Genomic DNA, 16560 nt, shown 5'->3' on the forward strand with positions numbered 1-16560 from the left:
ATCACGGGAGAATGCTAAAATCCTCAGTGACGTAGTGAGGGGTTGTGCACACTCTTCTTCTCTGAGGCTATTTACTCATCTAAGAGTGCTACTCAAACTGATGGGGTGCAGCTGTGGGACCCTATTTTCAGAGATGATGTCCTCCACCCAAGTCTCAAAAAGCTGGAAGGGTCTTCAGGAGAGGTGGGTGGTCGAGCTAGGCTATCAGACGGTCACCTTTGTAGCTGTAGTGTCATCTTTCCTATGGTTACATTCAGGGGTGGACAGAGGCAGACATATTATTGGTGGAATTGTGCAACTGCACATTGGCCAAGAAGTAAGGGGACCCATTTCCACCTTCAAAGCATATGAAATTGTGCTTTTTGATGAGTTATTGGTCTGATCATTTGCATAAAGACAGAATATGGACTATTGTAACTCTCTACTAATCGGCCTCCCTCTTACCAAACTCTCCCCGCTCCAATCTGTCCTGAATGCTGCTGCCAGGATCATATTCCTCACCAACCGTTACACCGATGCCTCTACCTTGTGCCAGTCATTACACTGGTTACCCATCCACTCAAGAATCCAGTACAAAACTACTACCCTCATCCACAAAGCACTCCATGGCTCAGCACCACCCTACATCTCCTCTCTGGTCTCAGTCTACCACCCTACCCGTGCCCTCCGCTCCGCTGATGACCTCAGGTTAGCATCCTCAATAATCAGAACCTCCCACTCCCGTCTCCAAGACTTTACACGTGCTGCGCCGATTCTTTGGAATGCACTACCTAGGATAATACGATTAATCCCCAATCCCCACAGTTTTAAGCGTGCCCTAAAAACTCATTTGTTCAGACTGGCCTACCGCCTCAATGCATTAACCTAACGATCCCTGTGTGGCCTATATTAAAAAAAAAAAAAAAATTAATTAACTGGTTCATGCAGCTTTACATGAACACCCAAGCCTTACACTATGGCTGGTCCGAATAACTATAGCAATTGTTACCATCCACCTCTCGTGTCTCCCCTTTTCCTCATAGTTTGTAAGCTTACGAGCAGGGCCCTCACTCCTCTTGGTATCTGTTTTGAACTGTATTTCTGTTATGCTGTAATGTCTATTGTATGTACAAGTCCCCTCTATAATTTGTAAAGCGCTGTGGAATATGTTGGCGCTATATAAATAAAAATTATTATTATTATAATATAACATTTCTGCCCAACAAAACCATTAATATGAGGCATTCAGGTAGGACAAGCTTAACATTTCTATTACCTGTATGCCCATATTAATAGGTTATATATGTCTCGAGGGGTGACAGATTCCCAATGGGGCATAAACACACATATATTAATTCTTATCTATCTAATAGGATGACGACAGCTGTCCAGACCTGCATCCCACCACAAGAAACACTCCGGAGTAATCACGGGAGAATGCTAAAATCCTCAGTGACATAGTGAGGGGTTGCACACCCTCTTCTTCTCTGAGACTATTTACTCATCTAAGAGTGCTACTCAAACTGATGGGGTGCAGCTATGGGACCCTATTTTCAGAGATGATGTCCTCCACCCAAGTCTCAAAAAGCTGGAAGGGTCTTCAGGAGAGGTGGGTGGCCGAGCTAGGCTATCAGACGGTCACCTTTGTAGCTGTAGTGTCATCTTTCCTATGGTTACATTCAGGGGTGGACAGAGGCAGACATATTATTGGTGGAATTGTGCAACTGCACATTGGCCAAGAAGTAAGGGGACCCATTTCCACCTTCAAAGCATATGAAATTGTGCTTTTTGATGAGTTATTGGTCTGATCATTAGCATAAAGACAGAATATAACATTTCTGCCCAACAAAACCATTAATATGAGGCATTCAGGTAGGACAAGCTTAACATTTCTATTACCTGTATGCCCATATTAATAGGTTATATATGTCTCGAGGGGTGAGAGATTCCCAATGGGGCATAAACACACATATATTAATTCTTATCTATCTAATAGGATGACGACAGCTGTCCAGACCTGCATCCCACCACAAGAAACACTCCGGAGTAATCACAGGAGAATGCTAAAATCCTCAGTGACATAGTGAGGGGTTGCGCACCCTCTTCTTCTCTGAGGCTATTTACTCATCTAAGAGTGCTACTCAAACTGATAGCGTGCAGCTGTGGGGCCCTATTTTCAGAGATGATGTCCTCCACCCAAGTCTCAAAATGCTGGAAGGGTCTTCAGGAGAGGTGGGTAGTCGAGCTAGGCTATCAGACAGTCACCTTTGTAGCTGTAGTGTCATCTTTCCTATGGTTACATTCAGGGGTGGACAGAGGCAGACATGTTATTGGTGGAATTGTGCAGCTGCACATTGGCCAAGAAGTAAAGGGACCCATTTCCACCTTCAAAGCATATGAAATTGTGCTTTATGTTGAGTTATTGGTCTGATCATTAGCATAAAGACAGAATATAACATTTCTCCACAACAAAACCATTAATATGAGGCATACAAGTAGGACAAGCTTAACATTTCTATTACCTGTATGCCTATATTAATAGGTTATATATGTCTCGAGGGGTGACAGATTCCCAATGAGGCATAAACACACATATATTAAATCTTATCTATCTAATAGGATGACGACAGCTGTCCAGACCTGCATCCCACCACAAGAAACACTCCGGAGTAATCACGGGAGAATGCTAAAATCCTCAGTGACATAGTGAGGGGTTGCGCACCCTCTTCTTCTCTGAGGCTATTTACTCATCTAAGAGTGCTACTCAAACTGATAGGGTGCAGCTGTGGGACCCTATTTTCAGAGATGATGTCCTCTACCCAAGTCTCAAAAAGCTGGAAGGGTCTTCAGGAGAGGTGGGTAGTCGAGCTCGGCTATCAGACGGTCACCTTTGTAGCTGTAGTGTCATCTTTCCTATGCTTACATTCAGGGGTGGATAGAGGCAGACATGTTATTGGTGGAATTGTGCAGCTGCACATTGGCCAAGAAGTAAAGGGACCCATTTCCACCTTCAAAGCATATGAAATTGTGCTTTATGTTGAGTTATTGGTCTGATCATTAGCATAAAGACAGAATATAACATTTCTCCACAACAAAACCATTAATATGAGGCATACAAGTAGGACAAGCTTAACATTTCTATTACCTGTATGCCTATATTAATAGGTTATATATGTCTCGAGGGGTGACAGATTCCCAATGAGGCATAAACACACATATATTAATTCTTATCTATCTAATAGGATGACGACAGCTGTCCAGACCTGCATCCCACCACAAGAAACACTCCGGAGTAATCACGGGAGAATGCTAAAATCCTCAGTGACGTAGTGAGGGGTTGCGCACACTCTTCTTCTCTGAGGCTATTTACTCATCTAAGAGTGCTACTCAAACTGATGGGGTGCAGCTGTGGGACCCTATTTTCAGAGATGATGTCCTCCACCCAAGTCTCAAAAAGCTGGAAGGGTCTTCAGGAGAGGTGGGTAGTCGAGCTAGGCTATCAGACAGTCACCTTTGTAGCTGTAGTGTCATCTTTCCTATGGTTACATTCAGGGGTGGACAGAGGCAGACATGTTATTGGTGGAATTGTGCAGCTGCACATTGGCCAAGAAGTAAAGGGACCCATTTCCACCTTCAAAGCATATGAAATTGTGCTTTATGTTGAGTTATTGGTCTGATCATTAGCATAAAGACAGAATATAACATTTCTCCACAACAAAACCATTAATATGAGGCATACAAGTAGGACAAGCTTAACATTTCTATTACCTGTATGCCTATATTAATAGGTTATATATGTCTCGAGGGGTGACAGATTCCCAATGAGGCATAAACACACATATATTAAATCTTATCTATCTAATAGGATGACGACAGCTGTCCAGACCTGCATCCCACCACAAGAAACACTCCGGAGTAATCACGGGAGAATGCTAAAATCCTCAGTGACATAGTGAGGGGTTGCGCACCCTCTTCTTCTCTGAGGCTATTTACTCATCTAAGAGTGCTACTCAAACTGATAGGGTGCAGCTGTGGGACCCTATTTTCAGAGATGATGTCCTCTACCCAAGTCTCAAAAAGCTGGAAGGGTCTTCAGGAGAGGTGGGTAGTCGAGCTCGGCTATCAGACGGTCACCTTTGTAGCTGTAGTGTCATCTTTCCTATGCTTACATTCAGGGGTGGATAGAGGCAGACATGTTATTGGTGGAATTGTGCAGCTGCACATTGGCCAAGAAGTAAAGGGACCCATTTCCACCTTCAAAGCATATGAAATTGTGCTTTATGTTGAGTTATTGGTCTGATCATTAGCATAAAGACAGAATATAACATTTCTCCACAACAAAACCATTAATATGAGGCATACAAGTAGGACAAGCTTAACATTTCTATTACCTGTATGCCTATATTAATAGGTTATATATGTCTCGAGGGGTGACAGATTCCCAATGAGGCATAAACACACATATATTAATTCTTATCTATCTAATAGGATGACGACAGCTGTCCAGACCTGCATCCCACCACAAGAAACACTCCGGAGTAATCACGGGAGAATGCTAAAATCCTCAGTGACGTAGTGAGGGGTTGCGCACACTCTTCTTCTCTGAGGCTATTTACTCATCTAAGAGTGCTACTCAAACTGATGGGGTGCAGCTGTGGGACCCTATTTTCAGAGATGATGTCCTCCACCCAAGTCTCAAAAAGCTGGAAGGGTCTTCAGGAGAGGTGGGTGGTCGAGCTCGGCTATCAGACGGTCACCTTTGTAGCTGTAGTGTCATCTTTCCTATGGTTACATTCAGGGGTGGACAGAGGCAGACATATTATTGGTGGAATTGTGCAACTGCACATTGGCCAAGAAGTAAGGGGACCCATTTCCACCTTCAAAGCATATGAAATTGTGCTTTTTGATGAGTTATTGGTCTGATCATTAGCATAAAGACAGAATATAACATTTCTGCCCAACAAAACCATTAATATGAGGCATTCAGGTAGGACAAGCTTAACATTTCTATTACCTGTATGCCCATATTAATAGGTTATATATGTCTTGAGGGGTGACAGATTCCCAATGGGGCATAAACACACATATATTAATTCTTATCTATCTAATAGGATGACGACAGCTGTCCAGACCTGCATCCCACCACAAGAAACACTCCGGAGTATTCACGGGAGAATGCTAAAATCTTCAGTGACATAGTGAGGGGTTGCGCACCCTCTTCTTCTCTGAGGCTATTTACTCATCTAAGAGTGCTACTCAAACTGATGGGGTGCAGCTGTGGGACCCTATTTTCAGAGATGTTGTCCTCCACCCAAGTCTCAAAAAGCTGGAAGGGTCTTCAGGAGAGGTGGGTAGTCGAGCTAGGCTATCAGACGGTCACCTTTGTAGCTGTAGTGTCATCTTTCCTATGGTTACATTCAGGGGTGGACAGAGGCAGACATGTTATTGGTGGAATTGTGCAACTGCACATTGGCCAAGAAGTAAGGGGACCCATTTCCACCTTCAAAGCATATGAAATTGTGCTTTTTGATGAGTTATTGGTCTGATCACTAGCAAAAAGACAGAATATAACATTTCTGCCCAACAAAACCATTAATATGAGGCATTCAGGTAGGACAAGCATAACATTTCTATTACCTGTATGCCCATATTAATAGGTTATATATGTCTCGAGGGGTGACAGATTCCCAATGGGGCATAAACACACATATATTAATTCTTATCTATCTAATAGGATGACGACAGCTGTCCAGACCTGCATCCCACCACAAGAAACACTCCGGAGTAATCACGGGAGAATGCTAAAATCCTCAGTGACATAGTGAGGGGTTGCGCACCCTCTTCTTCTCTGAGGCTATTTACTCATCTAAGAGTGCTACTCAAACTGATAGGGTGCAGCTGTGGGACCCTATTTTCAGAGATGATGTCCTCTACCCAAGTCTCAAAAAGCTGGAAGGGTCTTCAGGAGAGGTGGGTAGTCGAGCTCGGCTATCAGACGGTCACCTTTGTAGCTGTAGTGTCATCTTTCCTATGCTTACATTCAGGGGTGGATAGAGGCAGACATGTTATTGGTGGAATTGTGCAGCTGCACATTGGCCAAGAAGTAAAGGGACCCATTTCCACCTTCAAAGCATATGAAATTGTGCTTTATGTTGAGTTATTGGTCTGATCATTAGCATAAAGACAGAATATAACATTTCTCCACAACAAAACCATTAATATGAGGCATACAAGTAGGACAAGCTTAACATTTCTATTACCTGTATGCCTATATTAATAGGTTATATATGTCTCGAGGGGTGACAGATTCCCAATGAGGCATAAACACACATATATTAATTCTTATCTATCTAATAGGATGACGACAGCTGTCCAGACCTGCATCCCACCACAAGAAACACTCCGGAGTAATCACGGGAGAATGCTAAAATCCTCAGTGACGTAGTGAGGGGTTGCGCACACTCTTCTTCTCTGAGGCTATTTACTCATCTAAGAGTGCTACTCAAACTGATGGGGTGCAGCTGTGGGACCCTATTTTCAGAGATGATGTCCTCCACCCAAGTCTCAAAAAGCTGGAAGGGTCTTCAGGAGAGGTGGGTGGTCGAGCTAGGCTATCAGACGGTCACCTTTGTAGCTGTAGTGTCATCTTTCCTATGGTTACATTCAGGGGTGGACAGAGGCAGACATGTTATTGGTGGAATTGTGCAACTGCACATTGGCCAAGAAGTAAGGGGACCCATTTCCACCTTCAAAGCATATGAAATTGTGCTTTTTGATGAGTTATTGGTCTGATCATTAGCATAAAGACAGAATATAACATTTCTGCCCAACAAAACCATTAATATGAGGCATTCAGGTAGGACAAGCATAACATTTCTATTACCTGTATGCCCATATTAATAGGTTATATATGTCTCGAGGGGTGACAGATTCCCAATGGGGCATAAACACACATATATTAATTCTTATCTATCTAATAGGATGACGACAGCTGTCCAGACCTGCATCCCACCACAAGAAACACTCCGGAGTAATCACGGGAGAATGCTAAAATCCTCAGTGACATAGTGAGGGGTTGCGCACCCTCTTCTTCTCTGAGGCTATTTACTCATCTAAGAGTGCTACTCAAACTGATGGGGTGCAGCTGTGGGACCCTATTTTCAGAGATGTTGTCCTCCACCCAAGTCTCAAAAAGCTGGAAGGGTCTTCAGGAGAGGTGGGTAGTCGAGCTAGGCTATCAGATGGTCACCTTTGTAGCTGTAGTGTCATCTTTCCTATGGTTACATTCAGGGGTGGACAGAGGCAGACATGTTATTGGTGGAATTGTGCAGCTGCACATTGGCCAAGAAGTAAAAGGACCCATTTCCACCTTCAAAGCATATGAAATTGTGCTTTATGTTGAGTTATTGGTCTGATCATTAGCATAAAGACAGAATATAACATTTCTCCACAACAAAACCATTAAAATGAGGCATACAAGTAGGACAAGCTTAACATTTCTATTACCTTTATGCCTATATTAGTAGGTTATATATGTCTCGAGGGGTGACAGATTCCCAATGAGGCATAAACACACATATATTAATTCTTATCTATCTAATAGGATGATGACAGCTGTCCAGACCTGCATCCCACCACAAGAAACACTCCGGAGTAATCACGGGAGAATGCTAAAATCCTCAGTGACATAGTGAGGGGTTGCGCACCCTCTTCTTCTCTGAGGCTATTTACTCATCTAAGAGTGCTACTCAAACTGATGGGGTGCAGCTGTGGGACCCTATTTTCAGAGATGATGTCCTCCACCCAAGTCTCAAAAAGCTGGAAGGGTCTTCAGGAGAGATGGGTAGTCGAGCTAGGCTATCAGACGGTCACCTTTGTAGCTGTAGTGTCATCTTTCCTATGGTTACATTCAGGGGTGGACAGAGGCAGATATGTTATTAGTGGAATTGTGCAGCTGCACATTGGCCAAGAAGTAAAGGGACCCATTTCCACCTTCAAAGCATATGAAATTGTGCTTTATGTTGAGTTATTGGTCTGATCATTAGCATAAAGACAGAATATAACATTTCTCCACAACAAAACCATTAATATGAGGCATACAAGTAGGACAAGCTTAACATTTCTATTACCTGTATGCCTATATTAATAGGTTATATATGTCTCGAGGGGTGACAGATTCCCAATGAGGCATAAACACACATATATTAATTCTTATCTATCTAATAGGATGACGACAGCTGTCCAGACCTGCATCCCACCACAAGAAACACTCCGGAGTAATCACGGGAGAATGCTAAAATCCTCAGTGACATAGTGAGGGGTTGCGCACCCTCTTCTTCTCTGAGACTATTTACTCATCTAAGAGTGCTACTCACACTGATGGGGTGCAGCTGTGGGACCCTATTTTCAGAGATGATGTCCTCCACCCAAGTCTCAAAAAGCTGGAACGGTCTTCAGGAGAGGTGGGTAGTCGAGCTAGGCTATCAGACGGTCACCTTTGTAGCTGTAGTGTCATCTTTCCTATGGTTACATTCAGGGGTGGACAGAGGCAGACATGTTATTGGTGGAATTGTGCAGCTGCACATTGGCCAAGAAGTAAAGGGACCCATTTCCACCTTCAAAGCATATGAAATTGTGCTTTATGTTGAGTTATTGGTCTGATCATTAGCATAAAGACAGAATATAACATTTCTCCACAACAAAACCATTAATATGAGGCATACAAGTAGGACAAGCTTAACATTTCTATTACCTGAATGCCTATATTAATAGGTTATATATGTCTCGAGGGGTGACAGATTCCCAATGAGGCATAAACACACATATATTAATTCTTATCTATCTAATAGGATGACGACAGCTGTCCAGACCTGCATCCCACCACAAGAAACACTCCGGAGTAATCACGGGAGAATGCTAAAATCCTCAGTGACATAGTGAGGGGTTGCGCACCCTCTTCTTCTCTGAGGCTATTTACTCATCTAAGAGTGCTACTCAAACTGATAGCGTGCAGCTGTGGGACCCTATTTTCAGAGATGATGTCCTCCACCCAAGTCTCAAAAAGCTGGAAGGGTCTTCAGGAGAGATGGGTAGACGAGCTAGGCTATCAGACGGTCACCTTTGTAGCTGTAGTGTCATCTTTCCTATGGTTACATTCAGGGGTGGACAGAGGCAGATATGTTATTGGTGGAATTGTGCAGCTGCACATTGGCCAAGAAGTAAATGGACCCATTTCCACCTTCAAAGCATATGAAATTGTGCTTTATGTTGAGTTATTGGTCTGGTCATTAGCATAAAGACAGAATATAACATTTCTCCACAACAAAACCATTAATATGAGGCATACAAGTAGGACAAGCTTAACATTTCTATTACCTGTATGCCTATATTAATAGGTTATATATGTCTCGAGGGGTGACAGATTCCCAATGAGGCATAAACACACATATATTAATTCTTATCTATCTAATAGGATGACGACAGCTGTCCAGACCTGCATCCCACCACAAGAAACACTCCGGAGTAATCACGGGAGAATGCTAAAATCCTCAGTGACATAGTGAGGGGTTGCGCACCCTCTTCTTCTCTGAGACTATTTACTCATCTAAGAGTGCTACTGAAACTGATGGGGTGCAGCTGTGGGACCCTATTTTCAGAGATGATGTCCTCCACCCAAGTCTCAAAAAGCTGGAAGGGTCTTCAGGAGAGGTGGGTAGTTGAGCTAGGCTATCAGACGGTCACCTTTGTAGCTGTAGTGTCATCTTTCCTATGGTTACATTCAGGGGTGGACAGAGGCAGACATGTTATTGGTGGAATTGTGCAACTGCACATTGGCCAAGAAGTAAGGGGACCCATTTCCACCTTCAAAGCATATGAAATTGTGCTTTTTGATGAGTGATTGGTCTGATCACTAGCATAATGACAGAATATAACATTTCTGCCCAACAAAACCATTAATATGAGGCATTCAGGTAGGACAAGCTGAACATTTCTATTACCTGTATGCCCATATTAATAGGTTATATATGTCTCGAGGGGTGACAGATTCCCAATGGGGCATAAACACACATATATTAATTCTTATCTATCTAATAGGATGACGACAGCTGTCCAGACCTGCATCCCACCACAAGAAACACTCCGGAGTAATCACGGGAGAATGCTAAAATCCTCAGTGACATAGTGAGGGGTTGCGCACCCTCTTCTTCTCTAAGGCTATTTACTCATCTAATAGTGCTACTCAAACTGATAGGGTGCAGCTGTGGGACCCTATTTTCAGAGATGATGTCCTCTACCCAAGTCTCAAAAAGCTGGAAGGGTCTTCAGGAGAGGTGGGTAGTCGAGCTAGGCTATCAGACGGTCACCTTTGTAGCTGTAGTGTCATCTTTCCTATGGTTACATTCAGGGGTGGACAGAGGCAGACATGTTATTGGTGGAATTGTGCAACTGCACATTGGCCAAGAAGTAAGGGGACCCATTTCCACCTTCAAAGCATATGAAATTGTGCTTTTTGATGAGTTATTGGTCTGATCATTAGCATAAAGACAGAATATAACATTTCTGCCCAACAAAACTATTAATATGAGGCATTCAGGTAGGACAAGTTTAACATTTCTATTACCTGTATGCCCATATTAATAGGTTATATATGTCTCGAGGGGTGACAGATTCCCAATGAGGCATAAACACACATATATTAATTCTTATCTATCTAATAGGATGACGACAGCTGTCCAGACCTGCATCCCACCACAAGAAACACTCCGGAGTAATCACGGGAGAATGCTAAAATCCTCAGTGACGTAGTGAGGGGTTGCGCACACTCTTCTTCTCTGAGGCTATTTACTCATCTAATAGTGCTACTCAAACTGATGGGGTGCAGCTGTGGGACCCTATTTTCAGAGATGATGTCCTCCACCCAAGTCTCAAAAAGCTGGAAGGGTCTTCAGGAGAGGTGGGTAGTCGAGCTAGGCTATCAGACGGTCACCTTTGTAGCTGTAGTGTCATATTTCTTATGGTTACATTCAGGGGTGGACAGAGGCAGACATGTTATTGGTGGAATTGTGCAACTGCACATTGGCCAAGAAGTAAGGGGACCCATTTCCACCTTCAAAGCATATGAAATTGTGCTTTTTGATGAGTTATTGGTCTGATCATTAGCATAAAGACAGAATATAACATTTATGCCCAACAAAACCATTAATATGAGGCATTCAGGTAGGACAAGCTTAACATTTCTATTACCTGTATGCCCATATTAATAGGTTATATATGTCTCGAGGGGTGACAGATTCCCAATGAGGCATAAACACACATATATTAATTCTTATCTATCTAATAGGATGACGACAGCTGTCCAGACCTGCATCCCACCACAAGAAACACTCCGGAGTAATCACGGGAGAATGCTAAAATCCTCAGTGACATAGTGAGGGGTTGCGCACCCTCTTCTTCTCTGAGGCTATTTACTCATCTAAGAGTGCTACTCAATCTGATAGGGTGCAGCTGTGGGACCCTATTTTCAGAGATGATGTCCTCCACCCAAGTCTCAAAAAGCTGGAAGGGTCTTCTGGAGAGGTGGGTAGTCGAGCTAGGCTATCAGACGGTCACCTTTGTAGCTGTAGTGTCATCTTTCCTATGGTTACATTCAGGGGTGGACAGAGGCAGACATGTTATTGGTGGAATTGTGCAGCTGCACATTGGCCAAGAAGTAAAGGGACCCATTTCCACCTTCAAAGCATATGAAATTGTGCTTTATGTTGAGTTATTGGTCTGATCATTAGCATAAAGACAGAATATAACATTTCTCCACAACAAAACCATTAATATGAGGCATACAAGTAGGACAAGCTTAACATTTCTATTACCTGTATGCCTATATTAATAGGTTATATATGACTCGAGGGGTGACAGATTCCCAATGAGGCATAAGCACACATATATTAATTCTTATCTATCTAATAGGATGACGACAGCTGTCCAGACCTGCATCCCACCACAAGAAACACTCCGGAGTAATCACGGGAGAATGCTAAAATCCTCAGTGACATAGTGAGGGGTTGCGCACCCTCTTCTTCTCTGAGGCTATTTACTCATCTAAGAGTGCTACTCAAACTGATAGGGTGCAGGTGTGGGACCCTATTTTCAGAGATGATGTCCTCCACCCAAGTCTCAAAAAGCTGGAAGGGTCTTCTGGAGACGTGGGTAGTCGAGCTAGGCTATCAGACGGTCACCTTTGTAGCTGTAGTGTCATCTTTCCTATGGTTACATTCAGGGGTGGACAGAGGCAGACATATTATTGGTGGAATTGTGCAACTGCACATTGGCCAAGAAGTAAGGGGACCCATTTCCACCTTCAAAGCATATGAAATTGTGCGTTTGATGAGTTATTGGTCTGATCATTAGCATAAAGACAGAATATAACATTTCTGCCCAACAAAACCATTAATATGAGGCATTCAGGTAGGACAAGCTTAACATTTCTATTACCTGTATGCCCATATTAATAGGTTATATATGTCTCGAGGGGTGACAGATTCCCAATGGGGCATAAACACACATATATTAATTGTTATCTATCTAATAGGATGATGACAGCTGTCCAGACCTGCATCCCACCACAAGAAACACTCCGGAGTAATCACGGGAGAATGCTAAAATCCTCAGTGACATAGTGAGGGGTTGCACACCCTCTTCTTCTCTGAGACTATTTACTCATCTAAGAGTGCTACTCAAACTGATGGGGTGCAGCTGTGGGACCCTATTTTCAGAGATGATGTCCTCCACCCAAGTCTCAAAAAGCTGGAAGGGTCTTCAGGAGAGGTGGGTAGTCGAGCTAGGCTATCAGACGGTCACCTTTGTAGCTGTAGTGTCATCTTTCCTATGGTTACATTCAGGGGTGGACAGAGGCAGACATGTTATTGGTGGAATTGTGCAACTGCACATAGGCCAAGAAGTAAGGGGACCCATTTCCACCTTCAAAGTATATGAAATTGTGCTTTTTGATGAGTGATTGGTCTGATCACTAGCATAAAGACAGAATATAACATTTCTGCCTAACAAAACCATTAATATGAGGCATTCAGGTAGGACAAGCTTAACATTTCTATTACCTGTATGCCCATATTAATAGGTTATATATGTCTCGAGGGGTGACAGATTCCCAATGGGGCATAAACACACATATATTAATTCTTATCTATCTAATAGGATGACGACAGCTGTCCAGACCTGCATCCCACCACAAAAAACACTCCGGAGTAATCACGGGAGAATGCTAAAATCCTCAGTGACATAGTGAGGGGTTGCGCACCCTCTTCTTCTCTGAGGCTATTTACTCATCTAAGAGTGCTACTCAAACTGATGGGGTGCAGCTGTGGGACCCTATTTTCAGAGATGTTGTCCTCCACCCAAGTCTCAAAAAGCTGGAAGGGTCTTCAGGAGAGGTGGGTAGTCGAGCTAGGCTATCAGACGGTCACCTTTGTAGCTGTAGTGTCATCTTTCCTATGGTTACATTCAGGGGTGGACAGAGGCAGACATGTTATTGGTGGAATTGTGCAGCTGCACATTGACCAAGAAGTAAAAGGACCCATTTCCACCTTCAAAGCATATGAAATTGTGCTTTATGTTGAGTTATTGGTCTGATCATTAGCATAAAGACAGAATATAACATTTCTCCACAACAAAACCATTAATATGAGGCATACAAGTAGGACAAGCTTAACATTTCTATTACCTTTATGCCTATATTAGTAGGTTATATATGTCTCGAGGGGTGACAGATTCCCAATGAGGCATAAACACACATATATTAATTCTTATCTATCTAATAGGATGACGACAGCTGTCCAGACCTGCATCCCAACACAAGAAACACTCCGGAGTAATCACGGGAGAATGCTAAAATCCTCAGTGACATAGTGAGGGGTTGCGCACCCTCTTCTTCTCTGAGGCTATTTACTCATCTAAGAGTGCTACTCAAACTGATGGGGTGCAGCTGTGGGACCCTATTTTCAGAGATGATGTCCTCCACCCAAGTCTCAAGAAGCTGGAAGGGTCTTCAGGAGAGGTGGGTAGTCGAGCTAGGCTATCAGACGGTCACCTTTGTAGCTGTAGTGTCATCTTTCCTATGGTTACATTCAGGGGTGGACAGAGGCAGACATGTTATTGGTGGAATTGTGCAACTGCACATTGGCCAAGAAGTAAGGGGACCCATTTCCACCTTCAAAGCATATGAAATTGTGCTTTTTGATGAGTTATTGGTCTGATCATTAGCATAAAGACAGAATATAACATTTCTGCCCAACAAAACCATTAATATGAGGCATTCAGGTAGGACAAGCTTAACATTTCTATTACCTGTATGCCCATATTAATAGGCTATATATGTCTCGAGGGGTGACAGATTCCCAATGGGGCATAAACACACATAAATTAATTCTTATCTATCTAATAGGATGACGACAGCTGTCCAGACCTGCATCCCGCCACAAGAAACACTCCGGAGTAATCACGGGAGAATGCTAAAATCCTCAGTGACATAGTGAGGGGTTGCGCACCCTCTTCTTCGCTGAGGCTCTTTACTCAACTAAGAGTGCTACTCAAACTGATAGGGTGCAGCTGTGGGACCCTATTTTCAGAGATGATGTCCTCCACCCAAGTCTCAAAAAGCTAGAAGGGTCTTCAGGAGAGGTGGGTAGTCGAGCTCGGCTATCAGACGGTCACCTTTGTAGCTGTAGTGTCATCTTTCCTATGGTTACATTCAGGGGTGGACAGAGGCAGACATGTTATTGGTGGAATTGTGCAGCTGCACATTGGCCATGAAGTAAAGGGACCCATTTCCACCTTCAAAGCATATGAAATTGTGCTTTATGTTGAGTTATTGGTCTGATCATTAGCATAAAGACAGAATATAACATTTCTCCACAACAATACCATTAATATGAGGCATACAAGTAGGACAAGCTTAACATTTCTCTTACCTGTATACCTATATTAATAGGTTATATATGTCTCGAGGGGTGACAGATTCCCAATGAGGCATAAACACACATATATTAATTCTTATCTATCTAATAGGATGACGACAGCTGTCCAGACCTGCATCCCACCACAAGAAACACTCCGGAGTAATCACGGGAGAATGCTAAAATCCTCAGTGACATAGTGAGGGGTTGCGCACCCTCTTCTTCTCTGAGGCTATTTACTCATCTAATAGTGCTACTCAAACTGATGGGGTGCAGCTGTGGGACCCTATTTTCAGAGATGATGTCCTCCACCCAAGTCTCAAAAAGCTGGAAGGGTCTTCAGGAGAGGTGGGTAGTCGAGCTAGGCTATCAGACGGTCACCTTTGTAGCTGTAGTGTCATCTTTCTTATGGTTACATTCAGGGGTGGACAGAGGCAGACATGTTATTGGTGGAATTATGCAACTGCACATTGGCCAAGAAGTAAGGGGACCCATTTCCACCTTCAAAGCATATGAAATTGTGCTTTTTGATGAGTTATTGGTCTGATCACTAGCATAAAGACAGAATATAACATTTCTGCCCAACAAAACCATTAATATGAGGCATTCAGGTAGGACAAGCTTAACATTTCTATTACCTGTATGCCCATATTAATAGGTTATATATGTCTCGAGGGGTGACAGATTCCCAATGGGGCATAAACACACATATATTAATTCTTATCTATCTAATAGGATGACGACAGCTGTCCAGACCTGCATCCCACCACAAGAAACACTCCGGAGTAATCACAGGAGAATGCTAAAATCCTCAGTGACATAGTGAGGGGTTGCGCACCCTCTTCTTCTCTGAGGCTATTTACTCATCTAAGAGTGCTACTCAAACTGATAGCGTGCAGCTGTGGGGCCCCAATTTTCAGAGATGATGTCCTCCACCCAAGTCTCAAAAAGCTGGAAGGGTCTTCAGGAGAGGTGGGTATTCGAGCTAGGCTATCAGACAGTCACCTTTGTAGCTGTAGTGTCATCTTTCCTATGGTTACATTCAGGGGTGGACAGAGGCAGACATGTTATTGGTGGAATTGTGCAGCTGCACATTGGCCAAGAAGTAAAGGGACCCATTTCCACCTTCAAAGCATATGAAATTGTGCTTTATGTTGAGTTATTGGTCTGATCATTAGCATAAAGACAGAATATAACATTTCTCCACAACAAAACCATTAATATGAGGCATACAAGTAGGACAAGCTTAACATTTCTATTACCTGTATGCCTATATTAATAGGTTATATATGTCTCGAGGGGTGACAGATTCCCAATGAGGCATAAACACACATATATTAATTCTTATCTATCTAATAGGATGACGACAGCTGTCCAGACCTGCATCCCACCACAAGAAACACTCCGGAGTAATCACGGGAGAATGCTAAAATCCTCAGTGACATAGTGAGGGGTTGCGCACCCTCTTCTTCTCTGAGGCTATTTACTCATCTAAGAGTGCTACTCAAACTGATGGGGTGCAGCTGTGGGACCCTATTTTCAGAGATGATGTCCTCCACCCAAGTCTCAAAAAGCTGGAAGGGTCTTCAGGAGAGGTGGGTAGTCGAGCTAGGCT

The sequence above is a fragment of the Ranitomeya imitator genome, chromosome 1 (genome assembly GCF_032444005.1).
Source record: "Ranitomeya imitator isolate aRanImi1 chromosome 1, aRanImi1.pri, whole genome shotgun sequence".
Taxonomy (NCBI): Eukaryota; Metazoa; Chordata; class Amphibia; order Anura; family Dendrobatidae; genus Ranitomeya; species Ranitomeya imitator.